The 17114-nt window shown below is 47.8% G+C and overlaps 1 protein-coding gene across 1 annotated transcript in view; it reads left to right on the forward strand.

The window, feature by feature from the left end:
• The first annotated feature begins 819 nt into the window (after positions 1-819).
• Positions 820-17114, forward strand: part of znf638 (zinc finger protein 638) — a 135269-nt gene continuing 118974 nt past the window's right edge. Inside the window, exon 1 of the mRNA XM_033035696.1 lies at positions 820-948. The gene's annotated coding sequence lies outside the window, so the exon portion shown is untranslated. The remainder of the gene's footprint in view (positions 949-17114) is intronic.

Genomic DNA, 17114 nt, shown 5'->3' on the forward strand with positions numbered 1-17114 from the left:
TTTGAGACCAACTTCGGGAACTCCAAGCTGCGGTAGCTTCAACCTGCCCCGACGCGGGAGCTTTGATCATCCCGATCGCGAGAGCTTCGATCGCCCTGACTCGGGAGCTTCGATCGTCCCGATCGCGGGAGCTTCGATCGTCCCGACTGCGGATGGATCGACTGCCCCAACCTCGGGAGAATAAAGAGTAAGAAGATTGGACTTTTTTTGCCTTCCATCACAGTGTACAAGTGTGTGGTACTTGTACACTGCGTCTGTTAATTATAGGCTAAGCATTATGAAACGGGGTGGCGGGAGCTGCCGGTTCCGCGGCCCATGCCCTTTATTGCCACTCTTTGTCTTCTGCCATCCAGCCAACCTGCCATCCATGCTAGTATCTGCCAATTGTCACCGTGGGCCCTCATCTTCCTTAGCAGCCTCATGTGTGGCACCTTATCAAAGGCTTTCTGAAAATCTAAGTAAACAACATCTGCTGAGTATCCTGTTATTCCCAAGAAGACAAGGGGAGATTTCTGCTCCATTTAGAATGTATGAATCTAATCATGTATTGTCTTTCCACTGACTGGCTAGCATGCAACAAAAGCAATTCACCGTACCTCGGTACACGTGACAATAAACTAAACTGAAACTGGATATAGGAGGGAGTGGTGGGGACGATTAGCCGTCCCTGCGCAGGCTCACGGCGATCGATCTTACGGTCTGCGTCAAAGGCGTCTGTGTACGTCTCGGCGTAAGTGTGCGTGCGTGACGTCCCTGGGCGCCAGCGTCAGTGCGCGTTCACGACATCGCTCTGCGTCAGCGCGTGTGCGCGTTCACGACATTGCGCTGCGTCAGCGCGTGTGCGCGTTCACGGCGGCGGGAGGAGCGGAGCGGAGCGCGGCGGCCTCAGCAAAGCAGCGGCAGCGAGGACGACGACGACGGCAGCGGCGGAGGGAGGGAGGTAGGGAGGTAGGAAGGAGCGGCCCGGGGGAGAGCCGAGCCGAGCGGCCCTGTGGCGGGCGATGAGCAAACGGGCTGGCGGGGGAGGGAGGGAGGGAGGGCGCGGTGTCGGCGGCCCGGAACACGGCAACTCCCTGGCTTCTAGAACCTTCGACAAGATGGCGGCCGGGCCCGAGACAGCGGGGATGCTGCTGCTCGAGCTCTACCCCTTCAATCCATCCCTCCCCACCTCTCTAACCCCCTTTAATCCACCTCTCTCTACCCCCAATACATGCCCCCCCCTCTAACCTCATCCACCCAACCCGTCCCTCCCCTGCAGTTCTCCCCTCAACCCCCCCCCCCCCACCAATTTCCATTCCTGCATCCTCTCCACCCCTCCCCCCCCTTAATCACCCAACCCATCGCCCCCTCAACCCCATCTCCCCTCAATCCCCCCTTCCCTCAATCCCCCCCTTCCCTCAATCCCCCCTTCCCCTTAATCCCCCCTTCCCCTCAATCCCCCCTTCCCCTCAATCCCCCCCCTTCCCTCAACCCCCCCCCTTCCCTCAATCCCCCCTTCCCCTCAATCCCCCCCTCCCCTCAATCCCCCCTTTCCCTCAATCCCCCCTTTCCCTCAATCCCCCCTTTCCCTCAATCCCCCCTTCCCTCAATCCCCCCCTTCCCTCAATCCCCCCTTTCCCTCAATCCCCCCTTCCCCTCAATCCCCCCTTTCCCTCAATCCCCCCCTCCCCTCAATCCCCCCTTTCCCTCAATCCCCCCTTCCCTCAATCCCCCTTTTCCCTCAATCCCCCCTTTCCCTCAATCCCCCCCTCCCCTCAATCCCCCCCTTCCCTCAATCCCCCCTTCCCCTCAATCCCCCCCTTCCCTCAATCCCCCCCTTCCCTCAATCCCCCCCTCCCCTCAATCCCCCTTTTCCCTCAATCCCCCCCTCCCCTCAATCCCCCCCTTCCCCTCAATCCCCCTTTCCCTCAATCCCCCTTTCCCTCAATCCCCCCTTTCCCTCAATCCCCCCTCCCCTCAATCCCCCCTTTCCCTCAATCCCCCCTCCCCTCTGTTCAATCCCCCCTCCCCTCTGTTCAATCCCCCCTCCTCTAACCCCCCCTTCCCTCAACCCCCACCGCCTCAATCCCTCCTGCCCTCAATCCCCACCTATCCTTCCCCTCAATCCCCCATCTAACCCTCAATCCCTCCTCCACTTCAATCTCCCCCTCCCCCCACCACACACACACACACAGCCGTTAGTGTGTTGGAAATACCATGGCGTGGACTGAATTGAAATGGTTCTGCTTGCACGAAATTTCAGTGAATCTCTGTCCTGCGACATTGTTCCTGTTTCTGCCGTTTCAGTCCAAGCTAATTTAAGCGTCGTCGTTGATCCACCCTGCATCAGTTCTGGGAACTAATCGATCTCCCACTTCAGCTCAGATGTCAGAAATGTTAATGATCTTAAATCTGTTTCTTTTCTTCACTTTATAGTTGTCACAATTCTCCTCTAATCCATCATAAACTTGGAAAAGATGGCATCCAGATCCATGGGTATTTTGGAAAAAAACAAAATGAAGATTTTTTTCTGTAGAAATACATGTTGAGTTTTGGGGGTGAATTTGCTGCTGAAGCCCATTTTAACAGAGCTGGGGTAATGCACTTTGAACTTTCAGCTTGTTACTTGAGAAGGATGGACTAAAGAATTCAAGATGCATTTTTTTCTTTCAGGGTGTACTTGCAAAGGAATTGTCTCACTTTAATTTGACTTAAAAAACAAATCTTATACCAAAAATGGTATATGAGACCTCGACTTGTAATTCCATGAGCTGTTTTTTTTCTGGTTGTGCTGGAGATGCCTTTGAGTCCAGCAGAGCGTTCATTATTTTAGAACATTTGAGAACAGTTAAATGGCGGGTGGATCACTGAGCCGAGTTTGTGGTAAAGTTATTGAGGGCATGAGGGGCCAGCAGAAAGCAACACTTTTTAGCTAAGTGCTGATGGAAACGGGGAAGATGTTAGTGTGCCAGTGGAGGTATACATGCTTAAGGAGCAAGGCTTATTGAAGGCAAGAAGAAAGGGAAAGACTGACTAGCTTCCTTGGGCATTGGATCAATGAACAGTGGCTGGAATCTGGAATTGGAGATGACTGTAATTGTATTTATACTTTAGACATACAATGCGAAATCAGGTCCTTCAGCCCACCGAGTCCACGTCAGCCTACGTTCACCCTGTACACTAGCACTATCCTACACACTAGGGGAAATTTACAGAAGCCAATTAATCTACAACCATGCACATCTTTGGAGTGGTGTAGGAAACTCGAGCACCCGGAGAAAACTCATGTGGTTACAGGGAGAATGTAGAAACCCCAGACAGACAGCACCCATCAGGGTCAAACCTGGGTCTTTGGCACTGTGAGGCAGCAACTGTGTCACTGCTGGCCCAAGATATGGCCATCTTTTATATCGAGATTAGGTCTAATTGGTTGTGAAATCTACGATGATAGGGGTTACTGAAGGGGGTGGTGGCAAAAGGAATGAGAGGTTACAATTTTGTTTATTGCCACGTGTACCATGGTACAGTGAAAAACTTTTGTTGCGTGCAATCGAGTCAGCAGAAAGACAATACATGCTTACAATCAAGACATTTACAGTGTACTTTACGCATTACCTGGTAGTTACATCATGAGCCAACAAGAATTGTTTGTGTTGAAAAAAGGGCAGTGCAGTGGTGAAGATGATAGCTAGCAAAGATCATAGAGCGGAGCAAGATAGTCCACTCGGCGAAAAAGCCGTAGGAGGTCATCGGGTAATCTTCAGCGCCCTTTCCGTAATCGGCTTCTGTCTCCGCTCTATGATCTTTGGTCATGGCGTCCACATCTACAAGCGTAACATACAGCTCTGCTATAAATTGCTCGAATGTAGGTGACCCGACCTGTCTATCTTCAGGTTCCCCATTAAACTCACTCAGTAGCTCGGGTGGCTGCAAGCGGCCGCCGGTACCGGACAGCGGAACTGCTGCTACACTAGGGGCTCGCAGGTGACCTGGCAACTACAGCTAGTCCCACGAAAGAAAAAGGTTGCTCAACAAATAATTAGTCCCGGAGGATCCTGGCCCCTATGCAAAAAAGGTTGCCGACCCCTGGACTAAACCAAACCCTTGATCCTGTCCCGCAAGCCTTTGTGTTCATTGATATTTTATTCACAATATTAGAATTTCATAGAGAGAGGAATGAATGAAAGAGAACGAAAGAAAAAGGTTGCTCAACAAATAATTAGAGGAGATCACAAGAAGAAACTGAAGAAATATATGTGTGTGTTATATATTTATGTACATATATGTCACACACTCACATATATATATATATATATATATATATATAATGAATATATGTGTTTATATATATATTATATATATGAGAAACTAGAGAAATATATATGTGTGTTATATAATTGTAGACAATAGGTGCAGGAGTAGGCCATTCAGCCCTTTGAGCCAGCACCGCCATTCAATGTGATCATGGCTGATCATCCCCAATCAGTACCCCGTTCCTGCCTTCTCCCCATATTCCCTGACTCTGCTATTTTTAAGAGCCCCATCTAGCTCTCTCTTGAAAGCATCCAGAGAACCCGCCTCCACCGCCCTCTGAGGCAGAGAATTCCACAGACTCACCACTCTTTGTGAGAAAAAGTGTTTCCTTGTCTCCGTTCTAAATGACTTACTCCTTATTCTTAAACTGTGGCCCCTGGTTCTGGACTCCCCCAATATCAGGAACATGTTTCCTGCCTCTATCGTGTCCAAACCCTTAACAATCTTATATGTTTCAATGAGAAACCCTCTCATCCTTCTAAACCCCAGAGTGTACAAGCCCAGCTGCTCCATTCTCCCAGCATATGACAGTCCCGCCATCCCGGGAATTAACTTTGTAAACCTACACTGCACTCCCTCAATAGCAAGAATGTCCTTCCTCAAATTAGGGGACCAAATCTGTACACAATACTCCAGGTGTGGTCTCACTAAGGTTCTGTACAACTGCAGAAGGATCTCTTTGCTCCTATATTCGATTCCTCTTGTTATAAAGGCCAACATGCCATTCGCTTTCTTCACTGCCTGCTGTACCTGCATGCTTACTTTCATAGACCCCCAGATCCCGTTGTACTTCCCCTTTTCCCAACTTGACGCCATTTAGATAGTAATCTGCCTTCCTGTTTTTGCTACCAAAGTGGATAACCTCACATTTATCCGCATTAAATTTCATCTGCCATGCATCTGCCCACACCCCCAACCTGTCCAAGTCGCCCTGACCTCTGATAGCATCCTCCTCACAGTTCACACTGCCACCCAGCTTTGTGTCATCTGCAAATTTGCTAATGTTACTATGAATCCTTTCATCCAAATCATTGATGTATATTGTAAATAGCTGCGGTCCCCCACTAGTCAATGCCTGCCATTCTGAAAGGGACCCGTTAATCCCTACTTTTTGTTTCCTGTCTGCCAACCACTTCTCTATCCATGTCAGCACTCTACCCCCAATACCATGTGCCCTAATTTTGCCCACTAAGCTCCTATGTGGGACCTTATCAAATGCTTTCTGAAAGTCCAGGTACACTACATCCACTGGCTCTCCCTTGTCCATTTTCCTAGTTACATCTTCGAAAAATTCCCAAAGATTAGTCAAGCATGATTTCCCCTTCGTAAATCCATGCTGACTCGGACCGATCCTGTTACTGCTATCCAAATGTTCGGCTATCTCATCTTTTATAATTGACTCCAGCATCTTCCCCACCACCGATGTCAGGCTAACTGGTCTATAATTCCCTGTTTTCTCTCTCCCGCCTTTCTTAAAAAGTGGGATAACATTAGCTACCCTCCAATCCACAGGAACTGATCCTGAGTATAGAACATTGGAAAACTATCACCATTGCATCCACGATTTCTAGAGCCACTTCCTTAAGTACCCTGGGATGCAGACCATCAGGCCCTGGGGATTTATCAGCCTTCAGTCCCATCAGTCTATCTGATGTGGATTTCCTTCAGTTCCTCCGTCACCCCAGATCCTCTGGCCACTACTATATCAGGAAGATTGTTTGTGTCCTCCTTAGTGAAGACAGATCCAAAGTACCTGTTCAACTCATCTGCCATTTCCTTGATCCCCATAATAAATTCACCTTTTTCTGTCTTCAAGGGTCCAACTTTGGTCTTAACTAATTTTATCCTCTTCACATACCTAAAGAAGCTTTTTAAATAAAGCTATCCTGCTTTATATTCTTGGCTAGCTTACCGTTGTACCTCATATTTTCTCCCTGCAATGTCTTTTTGGATATCTTCTGTTGTTCTTTAAACATTACCCAATTCTCTTGCTTCCTGCTCATCTTTGCTACGTTGTACTTCTTCGCTTTAATTTTTATACTGTCCCTGACGTTCCTTGTCAGCCATGGTCGTCCCTTTCTCCCCTTGGAATCTTTCTTCCTCCTAGGAATGAACTGATCCTGCACCTTCTGTATTATTCCTAGAAACACCTGCCATTTTTATTCCACTGTCATCCCTGCTAGTGTATCTTTACAGTCAACTTTGGCCAGCTCCTCCCTCATGGCCACATAGTCCCCTTTATTCAACTGCAACACTGAGACCTCCAATCTACCTTTCTTCCTCTCCCAATTGTAGATTAAACCTGACCATGTTATGGTCACTGCCTCCTAATGGCTCATTAACCTCGAGGTCCTTTATCAAATCCGGTTCATTACATAACATTAAATCCAGAATTGCCTTCTCCCTGGTAGGCTCCAATACAAACTGTTCTAAGAATCCATCACGAAGGCACTCTACAAAGTCCCTTTCTTGGGGTCCAGTATCAACCTGATTTTCCCAGTCTACCTGCATGTTGAAATCTCCCATAACAACCACAGCATTGCTTTGGCTACATGCCAATTTTAACTCCTGATTCAACTTGCGCCCGAAGTCCAGGCTACTTTTTGGGCACCTGTAGATTAGTCTCATTAGGGTCTTTTTACCCTTACAATTCCTTAGTTCTATCCATACTGACTCCACATCTCCTGTTTCAATGTCACCCCTTGCAAGGGACTGAATTTCATTCCTCACCAACAGGGCAACCCCTCCCCCTCTGCCCACCTGTCTGTCTTTTCGACAGGAGGTATACCCTTGAATATTCAGTTCCCAGCCGTGGCCCTCTTGCAGCCATGTTTCAGTAATTCCCACAACATCATACTTGCCAGTTTCTAACTGAGCCTCAAGCTCGTCCACTTTATTCCTTATACTTCGCGCATTCATATACAGCACTTTAACTTCCGTATTCACTTCCCCCTCGCACTGCTCTCAATTGGCCCTGACCGTACTCTGTTGTCCCTTCTCGAGCTTTCCTTGCCATTAATTCGAGAATCTTTTGTAATTTTTCCTTTAGTCACTTCCTCTTCAACTCCATCTTTATACTCCCATTTTGTCAATCCTCCTCCCCCCCCCCCCACTATTTAGTTTAAACCCACACGTGTGTCACTAGCAAACCTGCCTGCCAGAACATTGGTCCCCCTCCTGTTAAGGTGTAACCTGTCCCTTTTGTACAGGTCACCCCTACCCCTGAAGAGATCCCAGTGGTCTATAAAGCTAAATCCTTGCTCCCTGCACCAGCCTCTCAACCACACATTCAGATCCCATATCTCCCTGTTCCTGCCCTCACTAGCACGAGGTACTGGAAGCAATCCAGAGATAACCATCCTAGAAGTTCTGCATTTCAGTTTTCTTCCTAACTCTCTAACTCGCGTTGCAGAACCTCCTTCCTCTTCTTCCCGGTGTTGTTTGTGCCCACGTGCACAACTACTGCCGGTTGTTCACCTTCCCTCTCGAGGATGTCGGACAATGGAGTCACCCACCAATATAAATCTGCCAATACCAACCTGTCCGCAGCTCGGACTGGAAGCGTCTCCCTCGACAGCTTCCAAGAGGACTTACCTGTTTTTATTAAGCACTGTCGCCTGGTTCTCCTGCACTCCACGTTTACTCCCCTTTCTCTCAGTCACCCAGCTTCGTACTTCCTGTATCTTTGGCGTGAAGACTTCACTGTAGGTCTTGTCCAGGAAACTTGTTTTCCCGGATGGTCCTGAGGTCATCCAGCTGCTCCTCTAGTTCCCCAACATGTTCATTCAGGAGCTGCACCTGGACACAATCTGAAGAAGGGTTTCGACCCAAAACGTTGCCTATTTCCTTGGCTCCATGGATGCTGCCTCACCCGCTGAGTTTCCCCAGCATTTTTGTCTTCCTTTGATTTTCCAGCATCTGCAGTTCCTTCTTAAACAATTTCTGCAGGTGTAGTTTCTAGAAGCTCCAGTGGTGTCCCTGCCACCCCATATCTTGCAAGAAACACACTGCACCAACATGCCTGCCATATCTTCAGTAGACTTAAATCACAAATTTAAATCAAGTGTAGCCTCCTTGCCCCAGCCTCCTCACCGAAGACTCTTGAGCCTAAGACTCGCACTTTTATCACAAGGCACTTCCCTCGACAGGGCCGCTCCCCTAGAGCAAACCTTGCTTATATTGGCTGGTTAATTGCTAATTTATCAATTTGCAAATGAAATTAAAATCACAGTAAACATTTGAATTTGGCATTTACTGCCCTTTTTAAATCTTCTTTCTCTCCGAATCACTTCCAGCCAATGCTAGCTCGTTGCTTCTGGCTGCTACTTATCTCCTACCTTCATGGTAAACACTTAAATTAGGCTTTTGGCGGGCTTTTAAAATCTTTCCCAATGACTCCCGACTTCCAGCCGATACTAGCTCTCGCTGCTTTTGGCTGCTACTTTTCTCCTACCTTCACGGTAAACACATCCCAAAGATGTGTGGGTTAATTGGCCTCCGTAAACTACCTCCGAATGTGTAGGGAGTGGATGAGAAAGTGGGATACATAAAACTAGTGTGAACGGATGCTTGATTGGTGTCGGCCAAAGGGCCTGTTTCCATGCTGTATCTCTCAACTTAACTCAAAATATGAGATCAAAGGTATTTTATTAGTCACATTCACATACACCCAAGTGTAGTGAAGTGAAATGCTTTTTCCATTTTGCAGCACATAAAAAAAGATTACAGACATAACACCAATGAGAGTCTTAAACACATAGAACATCCCCCCACAATGGCTCCCACCATGAGGGAAGGCACAAAGTCCAGTCCCCAACCCCAGTTCACCCATAGTCGGGCCTATTGAGGCCTCCACAGTTGCCTCTACGGAGGCCCGATGTTCCTGGCCGTTCTCGCCGGGTGATGTTGCTCCGGCGTCGGGAGAGTCCTCCCAGCGGCCTGGGAACCCTGGAACGGTCGCTTCCGCACTGGAGGCCGCGGCTTCCGAAGCCGACAAGGCCGCGCCGGTTGGAGCTCCACAACTGGCGATCTCATCTAGAGATCCCAGGCTCCCGATGTTAAGTTCAGCGCAGCTGGCCGCTCCACAGACCCGATGTTTTACCCGGCAGTCTCAGCTCACCGGAGCTCCAGCGCGGCGACCCAGGCAAGGCATCGCCCGCTCCGCGATAGCGCTCCAGCGCTGTGCCGCCGCCGAAGCCGAGGTTCTGGGCGGACCCCGACAGGAAACGCCGCTCCAGGCCCGCTGGTAGGCCGCGAGGACGGGTCGAAGCTGCAGCCCGGAGAAAAGCTGCCTCTCCGACCAGGTAGGGACCCTGAAAGGTAGTTTCCACCCCCCACATAAAAAAAGTCTAGACCTCCAAACACTTAACTAACTAAAATAAAAAATAAAAAGATGAAGAGACAGACAGCTGCTGGCTGGGCAGCCGTGCACAGGACAGCGCCCCCAAGTTGAGATGGAGAGTAATCCATTTTTCAGCACAAATTTCACAAATCAAGATAAAATTACTGTGTCAGTATAAGTTTGTGACATTCTCAATTTGCAATTTCTCTGGTTAATTCCCATCCGTTCCTAAGTGTGATGTTGTAATTTGGGTGCAGAACAGCATTCAGTGATCAGTTTGTACGATACAGGAGTCGTGAAAGCTAATGATTAAAACAAAATTCATGTGATTGAATAGTTCTGCATATTATACTATGCTCATAGTGAGTAGTGTATTGTTCATTGCCTCTTAAAGTCCAGTTCACTTTTGGATTCTTTGGCTCTGGTCTGAAGGCAAGTCGCAGACAGATTTTCAAAGATAGGGTTATTGTCATGTTCGCATTTTGAAACTTTCATCTTGTTTTATACAAAGTAATGGAGCAGATTGATTATTTTAGAGCCTTAGTGCATCACAGAATTTGTGGAGGAACAGTGCAAAATCAAATATTGCATATTTCACACATGATCTAGAACTTCTGTACAGGTAGTGAGCAGTGCATCATGAATGTTAGTTGCTATTTCAGTTTAATTCTTACATTAATTGGCCCACATATTGGTTTCAGTCCATGTGCTTCATGATTGCTTGTGCCTATCCAAAGCAAACATTGATGCACCTTAATCGAGTGGGTGGACTGTATTGGATCTCATGCAATTGTATCTCAAGTGGGAAGGCTGGGCATAATTTGTGTTGCTCCTTCAGTGGTTTCTGTAACTGCCCTTGCAATGTATATGTATAGAGCTGGGTTGGAAATATAATGCCTGGAGAGTCGAAGATTGTGGGGAGACCTGATAGAAGTGTATAAAATTGAAGTGTAAAGAAATATATAAAATGGATAGGTAGACAGTCAGAACCTTTTACCCAGAGTAGAAATGTTAAAGACTAGAGGGCAAAGCTTTATGGTAGAAGGGGCAAAATTCAAAGGAAACTACCCGTTGGGTCCCTGTTGTGAAGCCAGTCAAGTCCACACTGCGCAAATGCAGATACGGGCAACCCTCCCCGAACTGCGCACACGCAGATACTGGGCCCGCCAAACCTCCCCCAACTGTGCAGGCGCGGCTGCCGGGCATGGCAAGTGGGAGCTCAGTGCCGTTCACCGTATAAAGTTGTGACGCCAGATCAAAATAGCGATCTGAAAATGGCGGCGAGCCCGGCAACCCTCCCCCAAGTGTGCACACGCGGATACAGGGACCGGCAACCCTCCTCCAACCGCAGGCGCGGCTGACGTGCTGAAAGCGCGTTGCTCAGGTGCACTGCCGCCGGGCCCGGGGGAGGTAGGTCCAGTTGTGACGCCAGTCAAGTGTGAACGAAACTTTATAGGAACGACCGCGGGTCAAAGATGAATAAGTAGACTACCGTCTACGTATCATACGCATAGAGAGAGAGACGTACGTATCGCATACGCATAGAGAGAGAGAGAGAGAACAAGACTTTTAGTAATATGTATACTAGACCAACTGGGTCCCTGTCACACGGGAGGCCTGGTCCCCAATGCAACCCGTGCAATATAACACCACTAACCCGTAGTCCCCACAGGAGACGTGGTCCCCCAACTCAACCAGTTGCCAAACGTAAGATTCCAGCACTCCCCTGCCTCCCCCAGCACTGGATTAAAAAAAAATCCAATTGCTCTTTCTCTGCCTCCCCCAGCACTTCCACTTCCCCTGGCCCCTCCCCCTCCTGTGCTGCCAGGACCACGACTAAGTGTTCTATGATGGCAACATTTTTGCAAATGCCGGGTGGAGGACTGAGATTCCATTCACGTGAAAACGTGGTGGAAGGAAGCAGTATGGAAGTTTGTTGTAAGCTGGGGCAGCAAGGATTTAACGTTAAAAATCTTTTTAAAGTTGGCTTTTTTAAACCTTTCAATATCAATAACGTGAAATATAACATCAATATCTGAAGGAAACTTGACACGGGTGACGACGGGAAAAAGCTGATTAATGTTATGCAAAAAATTTATCTCGTGTACCGTTTTGGCGTAGATACGATCACAATTACAGACACACATGGAAACAAGATGAGACTTTTAGACCAAGTTGGACCCGTTGGGCCCCGTCCCCCAACGCGGAGAGGGGGGGGGGGCGCGGTGTAGGAGCCAATAACCACCATCTCCCTACCCACAAGGAAAATTATGAAATTTATGGAGGCAATCAATCATCCCCACGTTGGGGGTGGGGGGGGGGCGGGCTGCGTGGACTCGACGTTGGGGGTTTGCTGACTCCCTCTCTCTCTGCCCCCCCCCCCCCCCCCGATGGCAACGCGCAGCATTATCCTTCCCCTGCGGCGACCAGTGTTCATGGAAGGCCTTCAGCGTCCCCGTGGACACCGCGTGTTCCCTCTCCAGGGACACTCGAGCGCAGACGTAGGCCCGGAAGAGGGGCAGGCAGCCGACTCTGGTGTGACCATCGACCGCCCGCTGACTGGACCCGCGAATGGGCATCTTGGCCAGGCCCAGGAGCAAACCTACAGGGAGATTCTCCCCTCCCCCCCCCCCCCCCCCCCCCAATCGGCCCTCCCCACTTCCTGCCTTGTGTCCGAACACTGGTGGGACTAAAATGCAACCAGAACTTGATGAGCTTCATGTTGCTCCAGAACTTCAGATATTGGAACAGCAACCTCGTTACCGTTGGCAACGTCCCATTGTGATGTCATTGTGGCAGTTGGCAGCCACCTTGAGAGCCGTTTGTGATTGGTGCACTGTGAGAGGCATTGTGACATCACTGTGAGAAGGCTGGAAGCTGTGAGAAGGCAGTTTTGGCTTTTTTTTAAACTTTAATCATGAATAACTTTTGAAATATAGCATGAAATGTTAAGTGAACCCGAGTACGGGTTGGAGGGGAGAAATGTGAGTAAGAATATGTAAGAATTTCAATTCTACGGCGTGAGGTTTTGAGGAAGATGCAAATATAACACACGCACATACAAGATGAGAGTTTTATAGGTATTATTACTAGACCAACTGGGACCCGTTGGGTCCCTGTCACACAGGTGGCCTTGACCCCCAATGCAACCCGTTCCCCAATGCAATATTGCACCACTAACCTGTAGTCCCCATGGGAGGCGTGCTAAATGTAAGATTCCAGCACTCCCCTGCCTCTCCCAGCACAGGACTTTAAAATATTCCAATTGGACTTCCCCAATTACAATACCATTTCACCCTCTAGCCCTGCCAAGAGCTGGAGTAAGTGTTGTATGGTGCCAACATTGTTGCAAATATCGGGTGGAGGACTGAAATCCCATTCAGGTGAAAAGTTGGTGGAAGTGTAGTGTTCCTGTATTGCAACTTTGTATCAAAGTTTGTTGGAAGCTGGCAGGAAGGATTTTAGCCGTAAAAATCTTGTTAAAGTTGGCTTTTTTAAACATTTGAATATCAATAACGTGAAATATAACATGAAATCTGAAGGGAAGTTGACAAGATCGTCGATAGGAAAATGCTGAGTACAAAAATGTTAGTGCTGCCGTGTACCGTTTTGGCGTAGATACAATCTCAACCACACAGACAGACAGAAACAAGACGAGACTTTTAATAGTAGTCAAGTCAAGTCACTTTTATTTCTATAGCACATTTAAAAAACAACTCTCGTTGACCAAAGTGCTTTACATTGGTGGAGGGACTAACTTTATACAACAGTGGTTCATAGATTAAGTACATACATAAATACATACATATAGCCCTCCCTCAGAGGACGTCAAGAAAGGCTTGAGAGTAAAGATGAGTTTTTAGTATGCAGGGCTCTCACTTAAATTTTTTTCTTTGTTGCCAGCCGGACAACCTAGGCAGCTTTTTAGGTTGCCAAATGACAGTTTAGGTGGTCATTTAAGACTTCAAATAAAGTCACAAGCTAAACATATTCACCAATCAAGAAATGATATATACCACAATGACATGCAGCAAAATTACAATACAGTATCTCATCTCTTTTTACACGTTGCAATGAATGCAATTTCTATTATTTCTTTCCACTTCCAAACAAAAATTATTCAGCATACGATCAACCTCGGTGAGACCAAGTGCAGGCTTGGCGATCGCTTCACACACCTCCACTCAGTTCGCAATAACCAACCTGATCTCCCGATAGCTCAGCACTTCAACTCCCCCTCCCATTCCGAATCCGACCTTTCTGTCCTGGGCCTCCTCCATGGCCAGAGTGAGGCCCACCACAAATTGGAGGAACAGCACCTCATATTTCGCTTGGGTAATTTACACCCCAACGGTATGAACATTGGCTTCTCCAATTTCAGGTAGTCCTTGCTTTCTCCCTTACCCTCCCATTCCAAGCTCTCCAACAGCCTACTGTTTCCGCCTCTTCCTTTCTGTTTCCCGCCCCCCCCCCCCCCCCCCCCCCCGACATCTGAAGAAGGGTCTCGACCCGAAACGTCGCCTATTCCTTCGCTCCATAGATGCTGCCTGACTCGCTGATTTTCTCCAGCTTTGTCTGCCAACGGGATCCCATCACTTGCCACATCTTCCCATCTCCTCCCCTGTCGGCTTTCCGCAGAGACCGCTCTCTCCGTAGCTCCCAGTTCAATTCGACCCAAACCACCCCCTCTCTTGGTACTTTCCCTTGCAACTGCAGGAAATGCTACACTTGTTGCTTTACCTCCCCCCTTGACTCCATTCAAGGACATAAGCAGTCTTTCCAGGTGCGGCAGAGGTTCACCTGCACCTCCTCCAACCTCACCTATTGCATCCACTGCTCTACATCGGTGAGACCAAGCGTAGGCTTGGCGATCGCTTCGCCCAACACCTCCGCTCGGTTCGCAATAACCAACCTGAGCTTCTGGTGGCTCAGCACTTCAACTCCCCCTCCCATTCCAAATCCGACCTCTCTGTCCTGGGCCTCCTCCGTGGCCAGAGTGAGGCCCACCGTAAATTGGAGAAGCAGCACCTCATATTTCGCTTGGGCAGTTTACACCACAGCGGTATGAACATTGACCTCCAATTTCAGGTATCCCTGATTTCTCCTCCACTTCCCAGTTCTCCCTCAGCCCACTATCTCTGCCTCTTCCTTTCTTCTTCCTGCCCCCCCACCCTCACATCAGTCTGAAGAAGGGTCTCGACCCAAAACTTCGCCTATTTCCTTCGCTCCATAGATGCTGCCTCACTCACTGAGTTTCTCCAGCATTTTTGTCTACCCATTCACACAAGTTCTGTTATCCCACTTTCCTCACCCACTACCTACACATTAGGGGCAATTTTACAGAGACAAGTTAAGCTACAAAGCCAATGCGTCTTTGGGATGTGGGAGGAAACCCACACGCTTGCAGGGAGAATGTGCAAATTCAACACAGACAGTGCCCGAGGACAGGATCGAACACAGATCCCTGGCGTGTGAGGCAGCAAGTCCACTAGCTGTGTCACTATATTATATTTTCCAACACAAAAAATTATACGTTGATAAATTTGGTTACTAAAAAAAAAGAGACTATCCATTTTCATTCTTAAATCTCTAAGTGATGCTATGTCCCCCTTTACAGCTACTGTATGTTTTAATTCAGTTCAAGACTATGGGGCAGTACATTGGCCATAAAGTTGCTGGCTAAAATTGCCAGAGACCCAGAATTGATCCTGAATATGGGTGCTGTCTGTATGAAGTTTGCTCCTTTTCCCTTTGATCGCATGGGTCTTCTCCGGGTGCTCTTGTTTCCTTCCACATTCCAAAGGTTTGCAGGAACCTTTTTCAGACCCTATATATATATATATACACACACACACACGCACGCACCCCCCCCCCTCTTGTTCTGGTCAAAACCTGGTGGAAGGACTGAGTGTTCCGTCCAAAGATTTTAGCGCTACCGTTTTGGCGTAGCATAAGCATAGATAGATAGATCAAAGACAGGAGTTTTGGTAATATATTAGACCAACTGGGTCCCTGTCACAAGGGAGGCTTGGTCCCCTAACGCAACCCATTCCCCAACGCAATATTGCACCACTAACCCGTGGCCCCCACGGGAGACATGGTCCCCCAACTCAAAACTTTGCCGAACGTATGATTCCAGCACTCCTCTGCCTCCCCCAGCACTGGACTTTAAAAAAAAATCCAATTGCACTTCCCCAATTGCAATACAAATTCACCCTCCCCCTCCTGTCCTGCCAGAAGCTGGAGTAAGTGTTGTATGATGGCAACATTGTTGCAAATGTCGGGTGGGGGGACTGATATCCCATTCAGGTGAAAAGTTGGTGGAAGCACAGAGTGTTCCTGTATTGCAACTTTGTATCGAAGTTTGTTGGCAACTGCCAGCAAGGATTTTAACTGAAAATCTTTCTAAAGTTGGCCTTATAAAACCTCTAAATATTAATTGCGGAGATATAACATCAAACGTGAAGAAACTTGATATGTACGACCACGGGAAAAAGCTGAGTAAGATTTGGCAAGAAAAATTGCGCTAATGTGTACTGTTTGTGCGTAGCTCCTGATATTACAGACAAACAAGTCGAGACGTTTAATTATATATATTGGGGGGGTTTTTTACGCCCTGGAACGTGTGATCTGTTTGTGCTGTCAGGCAAATCTTGTACTTTCCAACAAAAGGGATAATTTTATGGTAATATATCTCAGCGTCGACTTGTAAAACAAGAATATTTTTATCTCTGTTTTGCACAAAAGTGGTTGTTGATAGAAGTGATCTTTTCCAGGAATGTTTAATTTGTGGATGTCACATTTACTGATCCCGACACTCTAGTTAAGAATGTTGCAGAAAGATTAGGTTTGGGTGATGTTTTATCCAACAATTTGAAGTAGAGGGGAAGGAATATTAAGTGCAGCAAGGAACTGGGATGAGAGATTCCAGAAGATGTATGCAAGTGGAATGGGAAGAAGGGACCCCAATGAATCTGGCTAGGAAGCCCATCTTTGGTGAGGCTTCAGGAAGCATCAACTATCAGTAGATTTGAAGATACCATAAACCTGTGTTCACAGAGGAAATGCCAGCAAACAGGTATTGAAGAGGCAAATTTAAATGGGAAGAAGGTTTGAATGCCCAAAAGATCATCAGAAGGACAACTTACGTTTGGAGATGCTTTGGATATCAAATACCGCCTCTTATCCCATGACATTTAAATCTATACCTTACTAGATCAGTGTCTGAGGCAATAGCATTATTTCCCAAAGATATGGCTGGTGACTGCCAGAACTGGATTGCTACTGCGTTCAATGATTCAATGGTTCTTTATTGTCATGTGTACCAAGGTACCGGTCATACCAAAATAGCAACAAGATTCAAAACTACAGAAAACTTGAACATAAACAGCCTCCACAGCGGCGTGAGAGAATCCCTAGGGCACACAACATAAGTGGAGACCCACAGCCATTAGTTCAATCACAGGGCTCTCGCTTAACT

Source organism: Amblyraja radiata, chromosome 1 (genome assembly GCF_010909765.2).
Source record: "Amblyraja radiata isolate CabotCenter1 chromosome 1, sAmbRad1.1.pri, whole genome shotgun sequence".
Classification (NCBI taxonomy): domain Eukaryota; kingdom Metazoa; phylum Chordata; class Chondrichthyes; order Rajiformes; family Rajidae; genus Amblyraja; species Amblyraja radiata.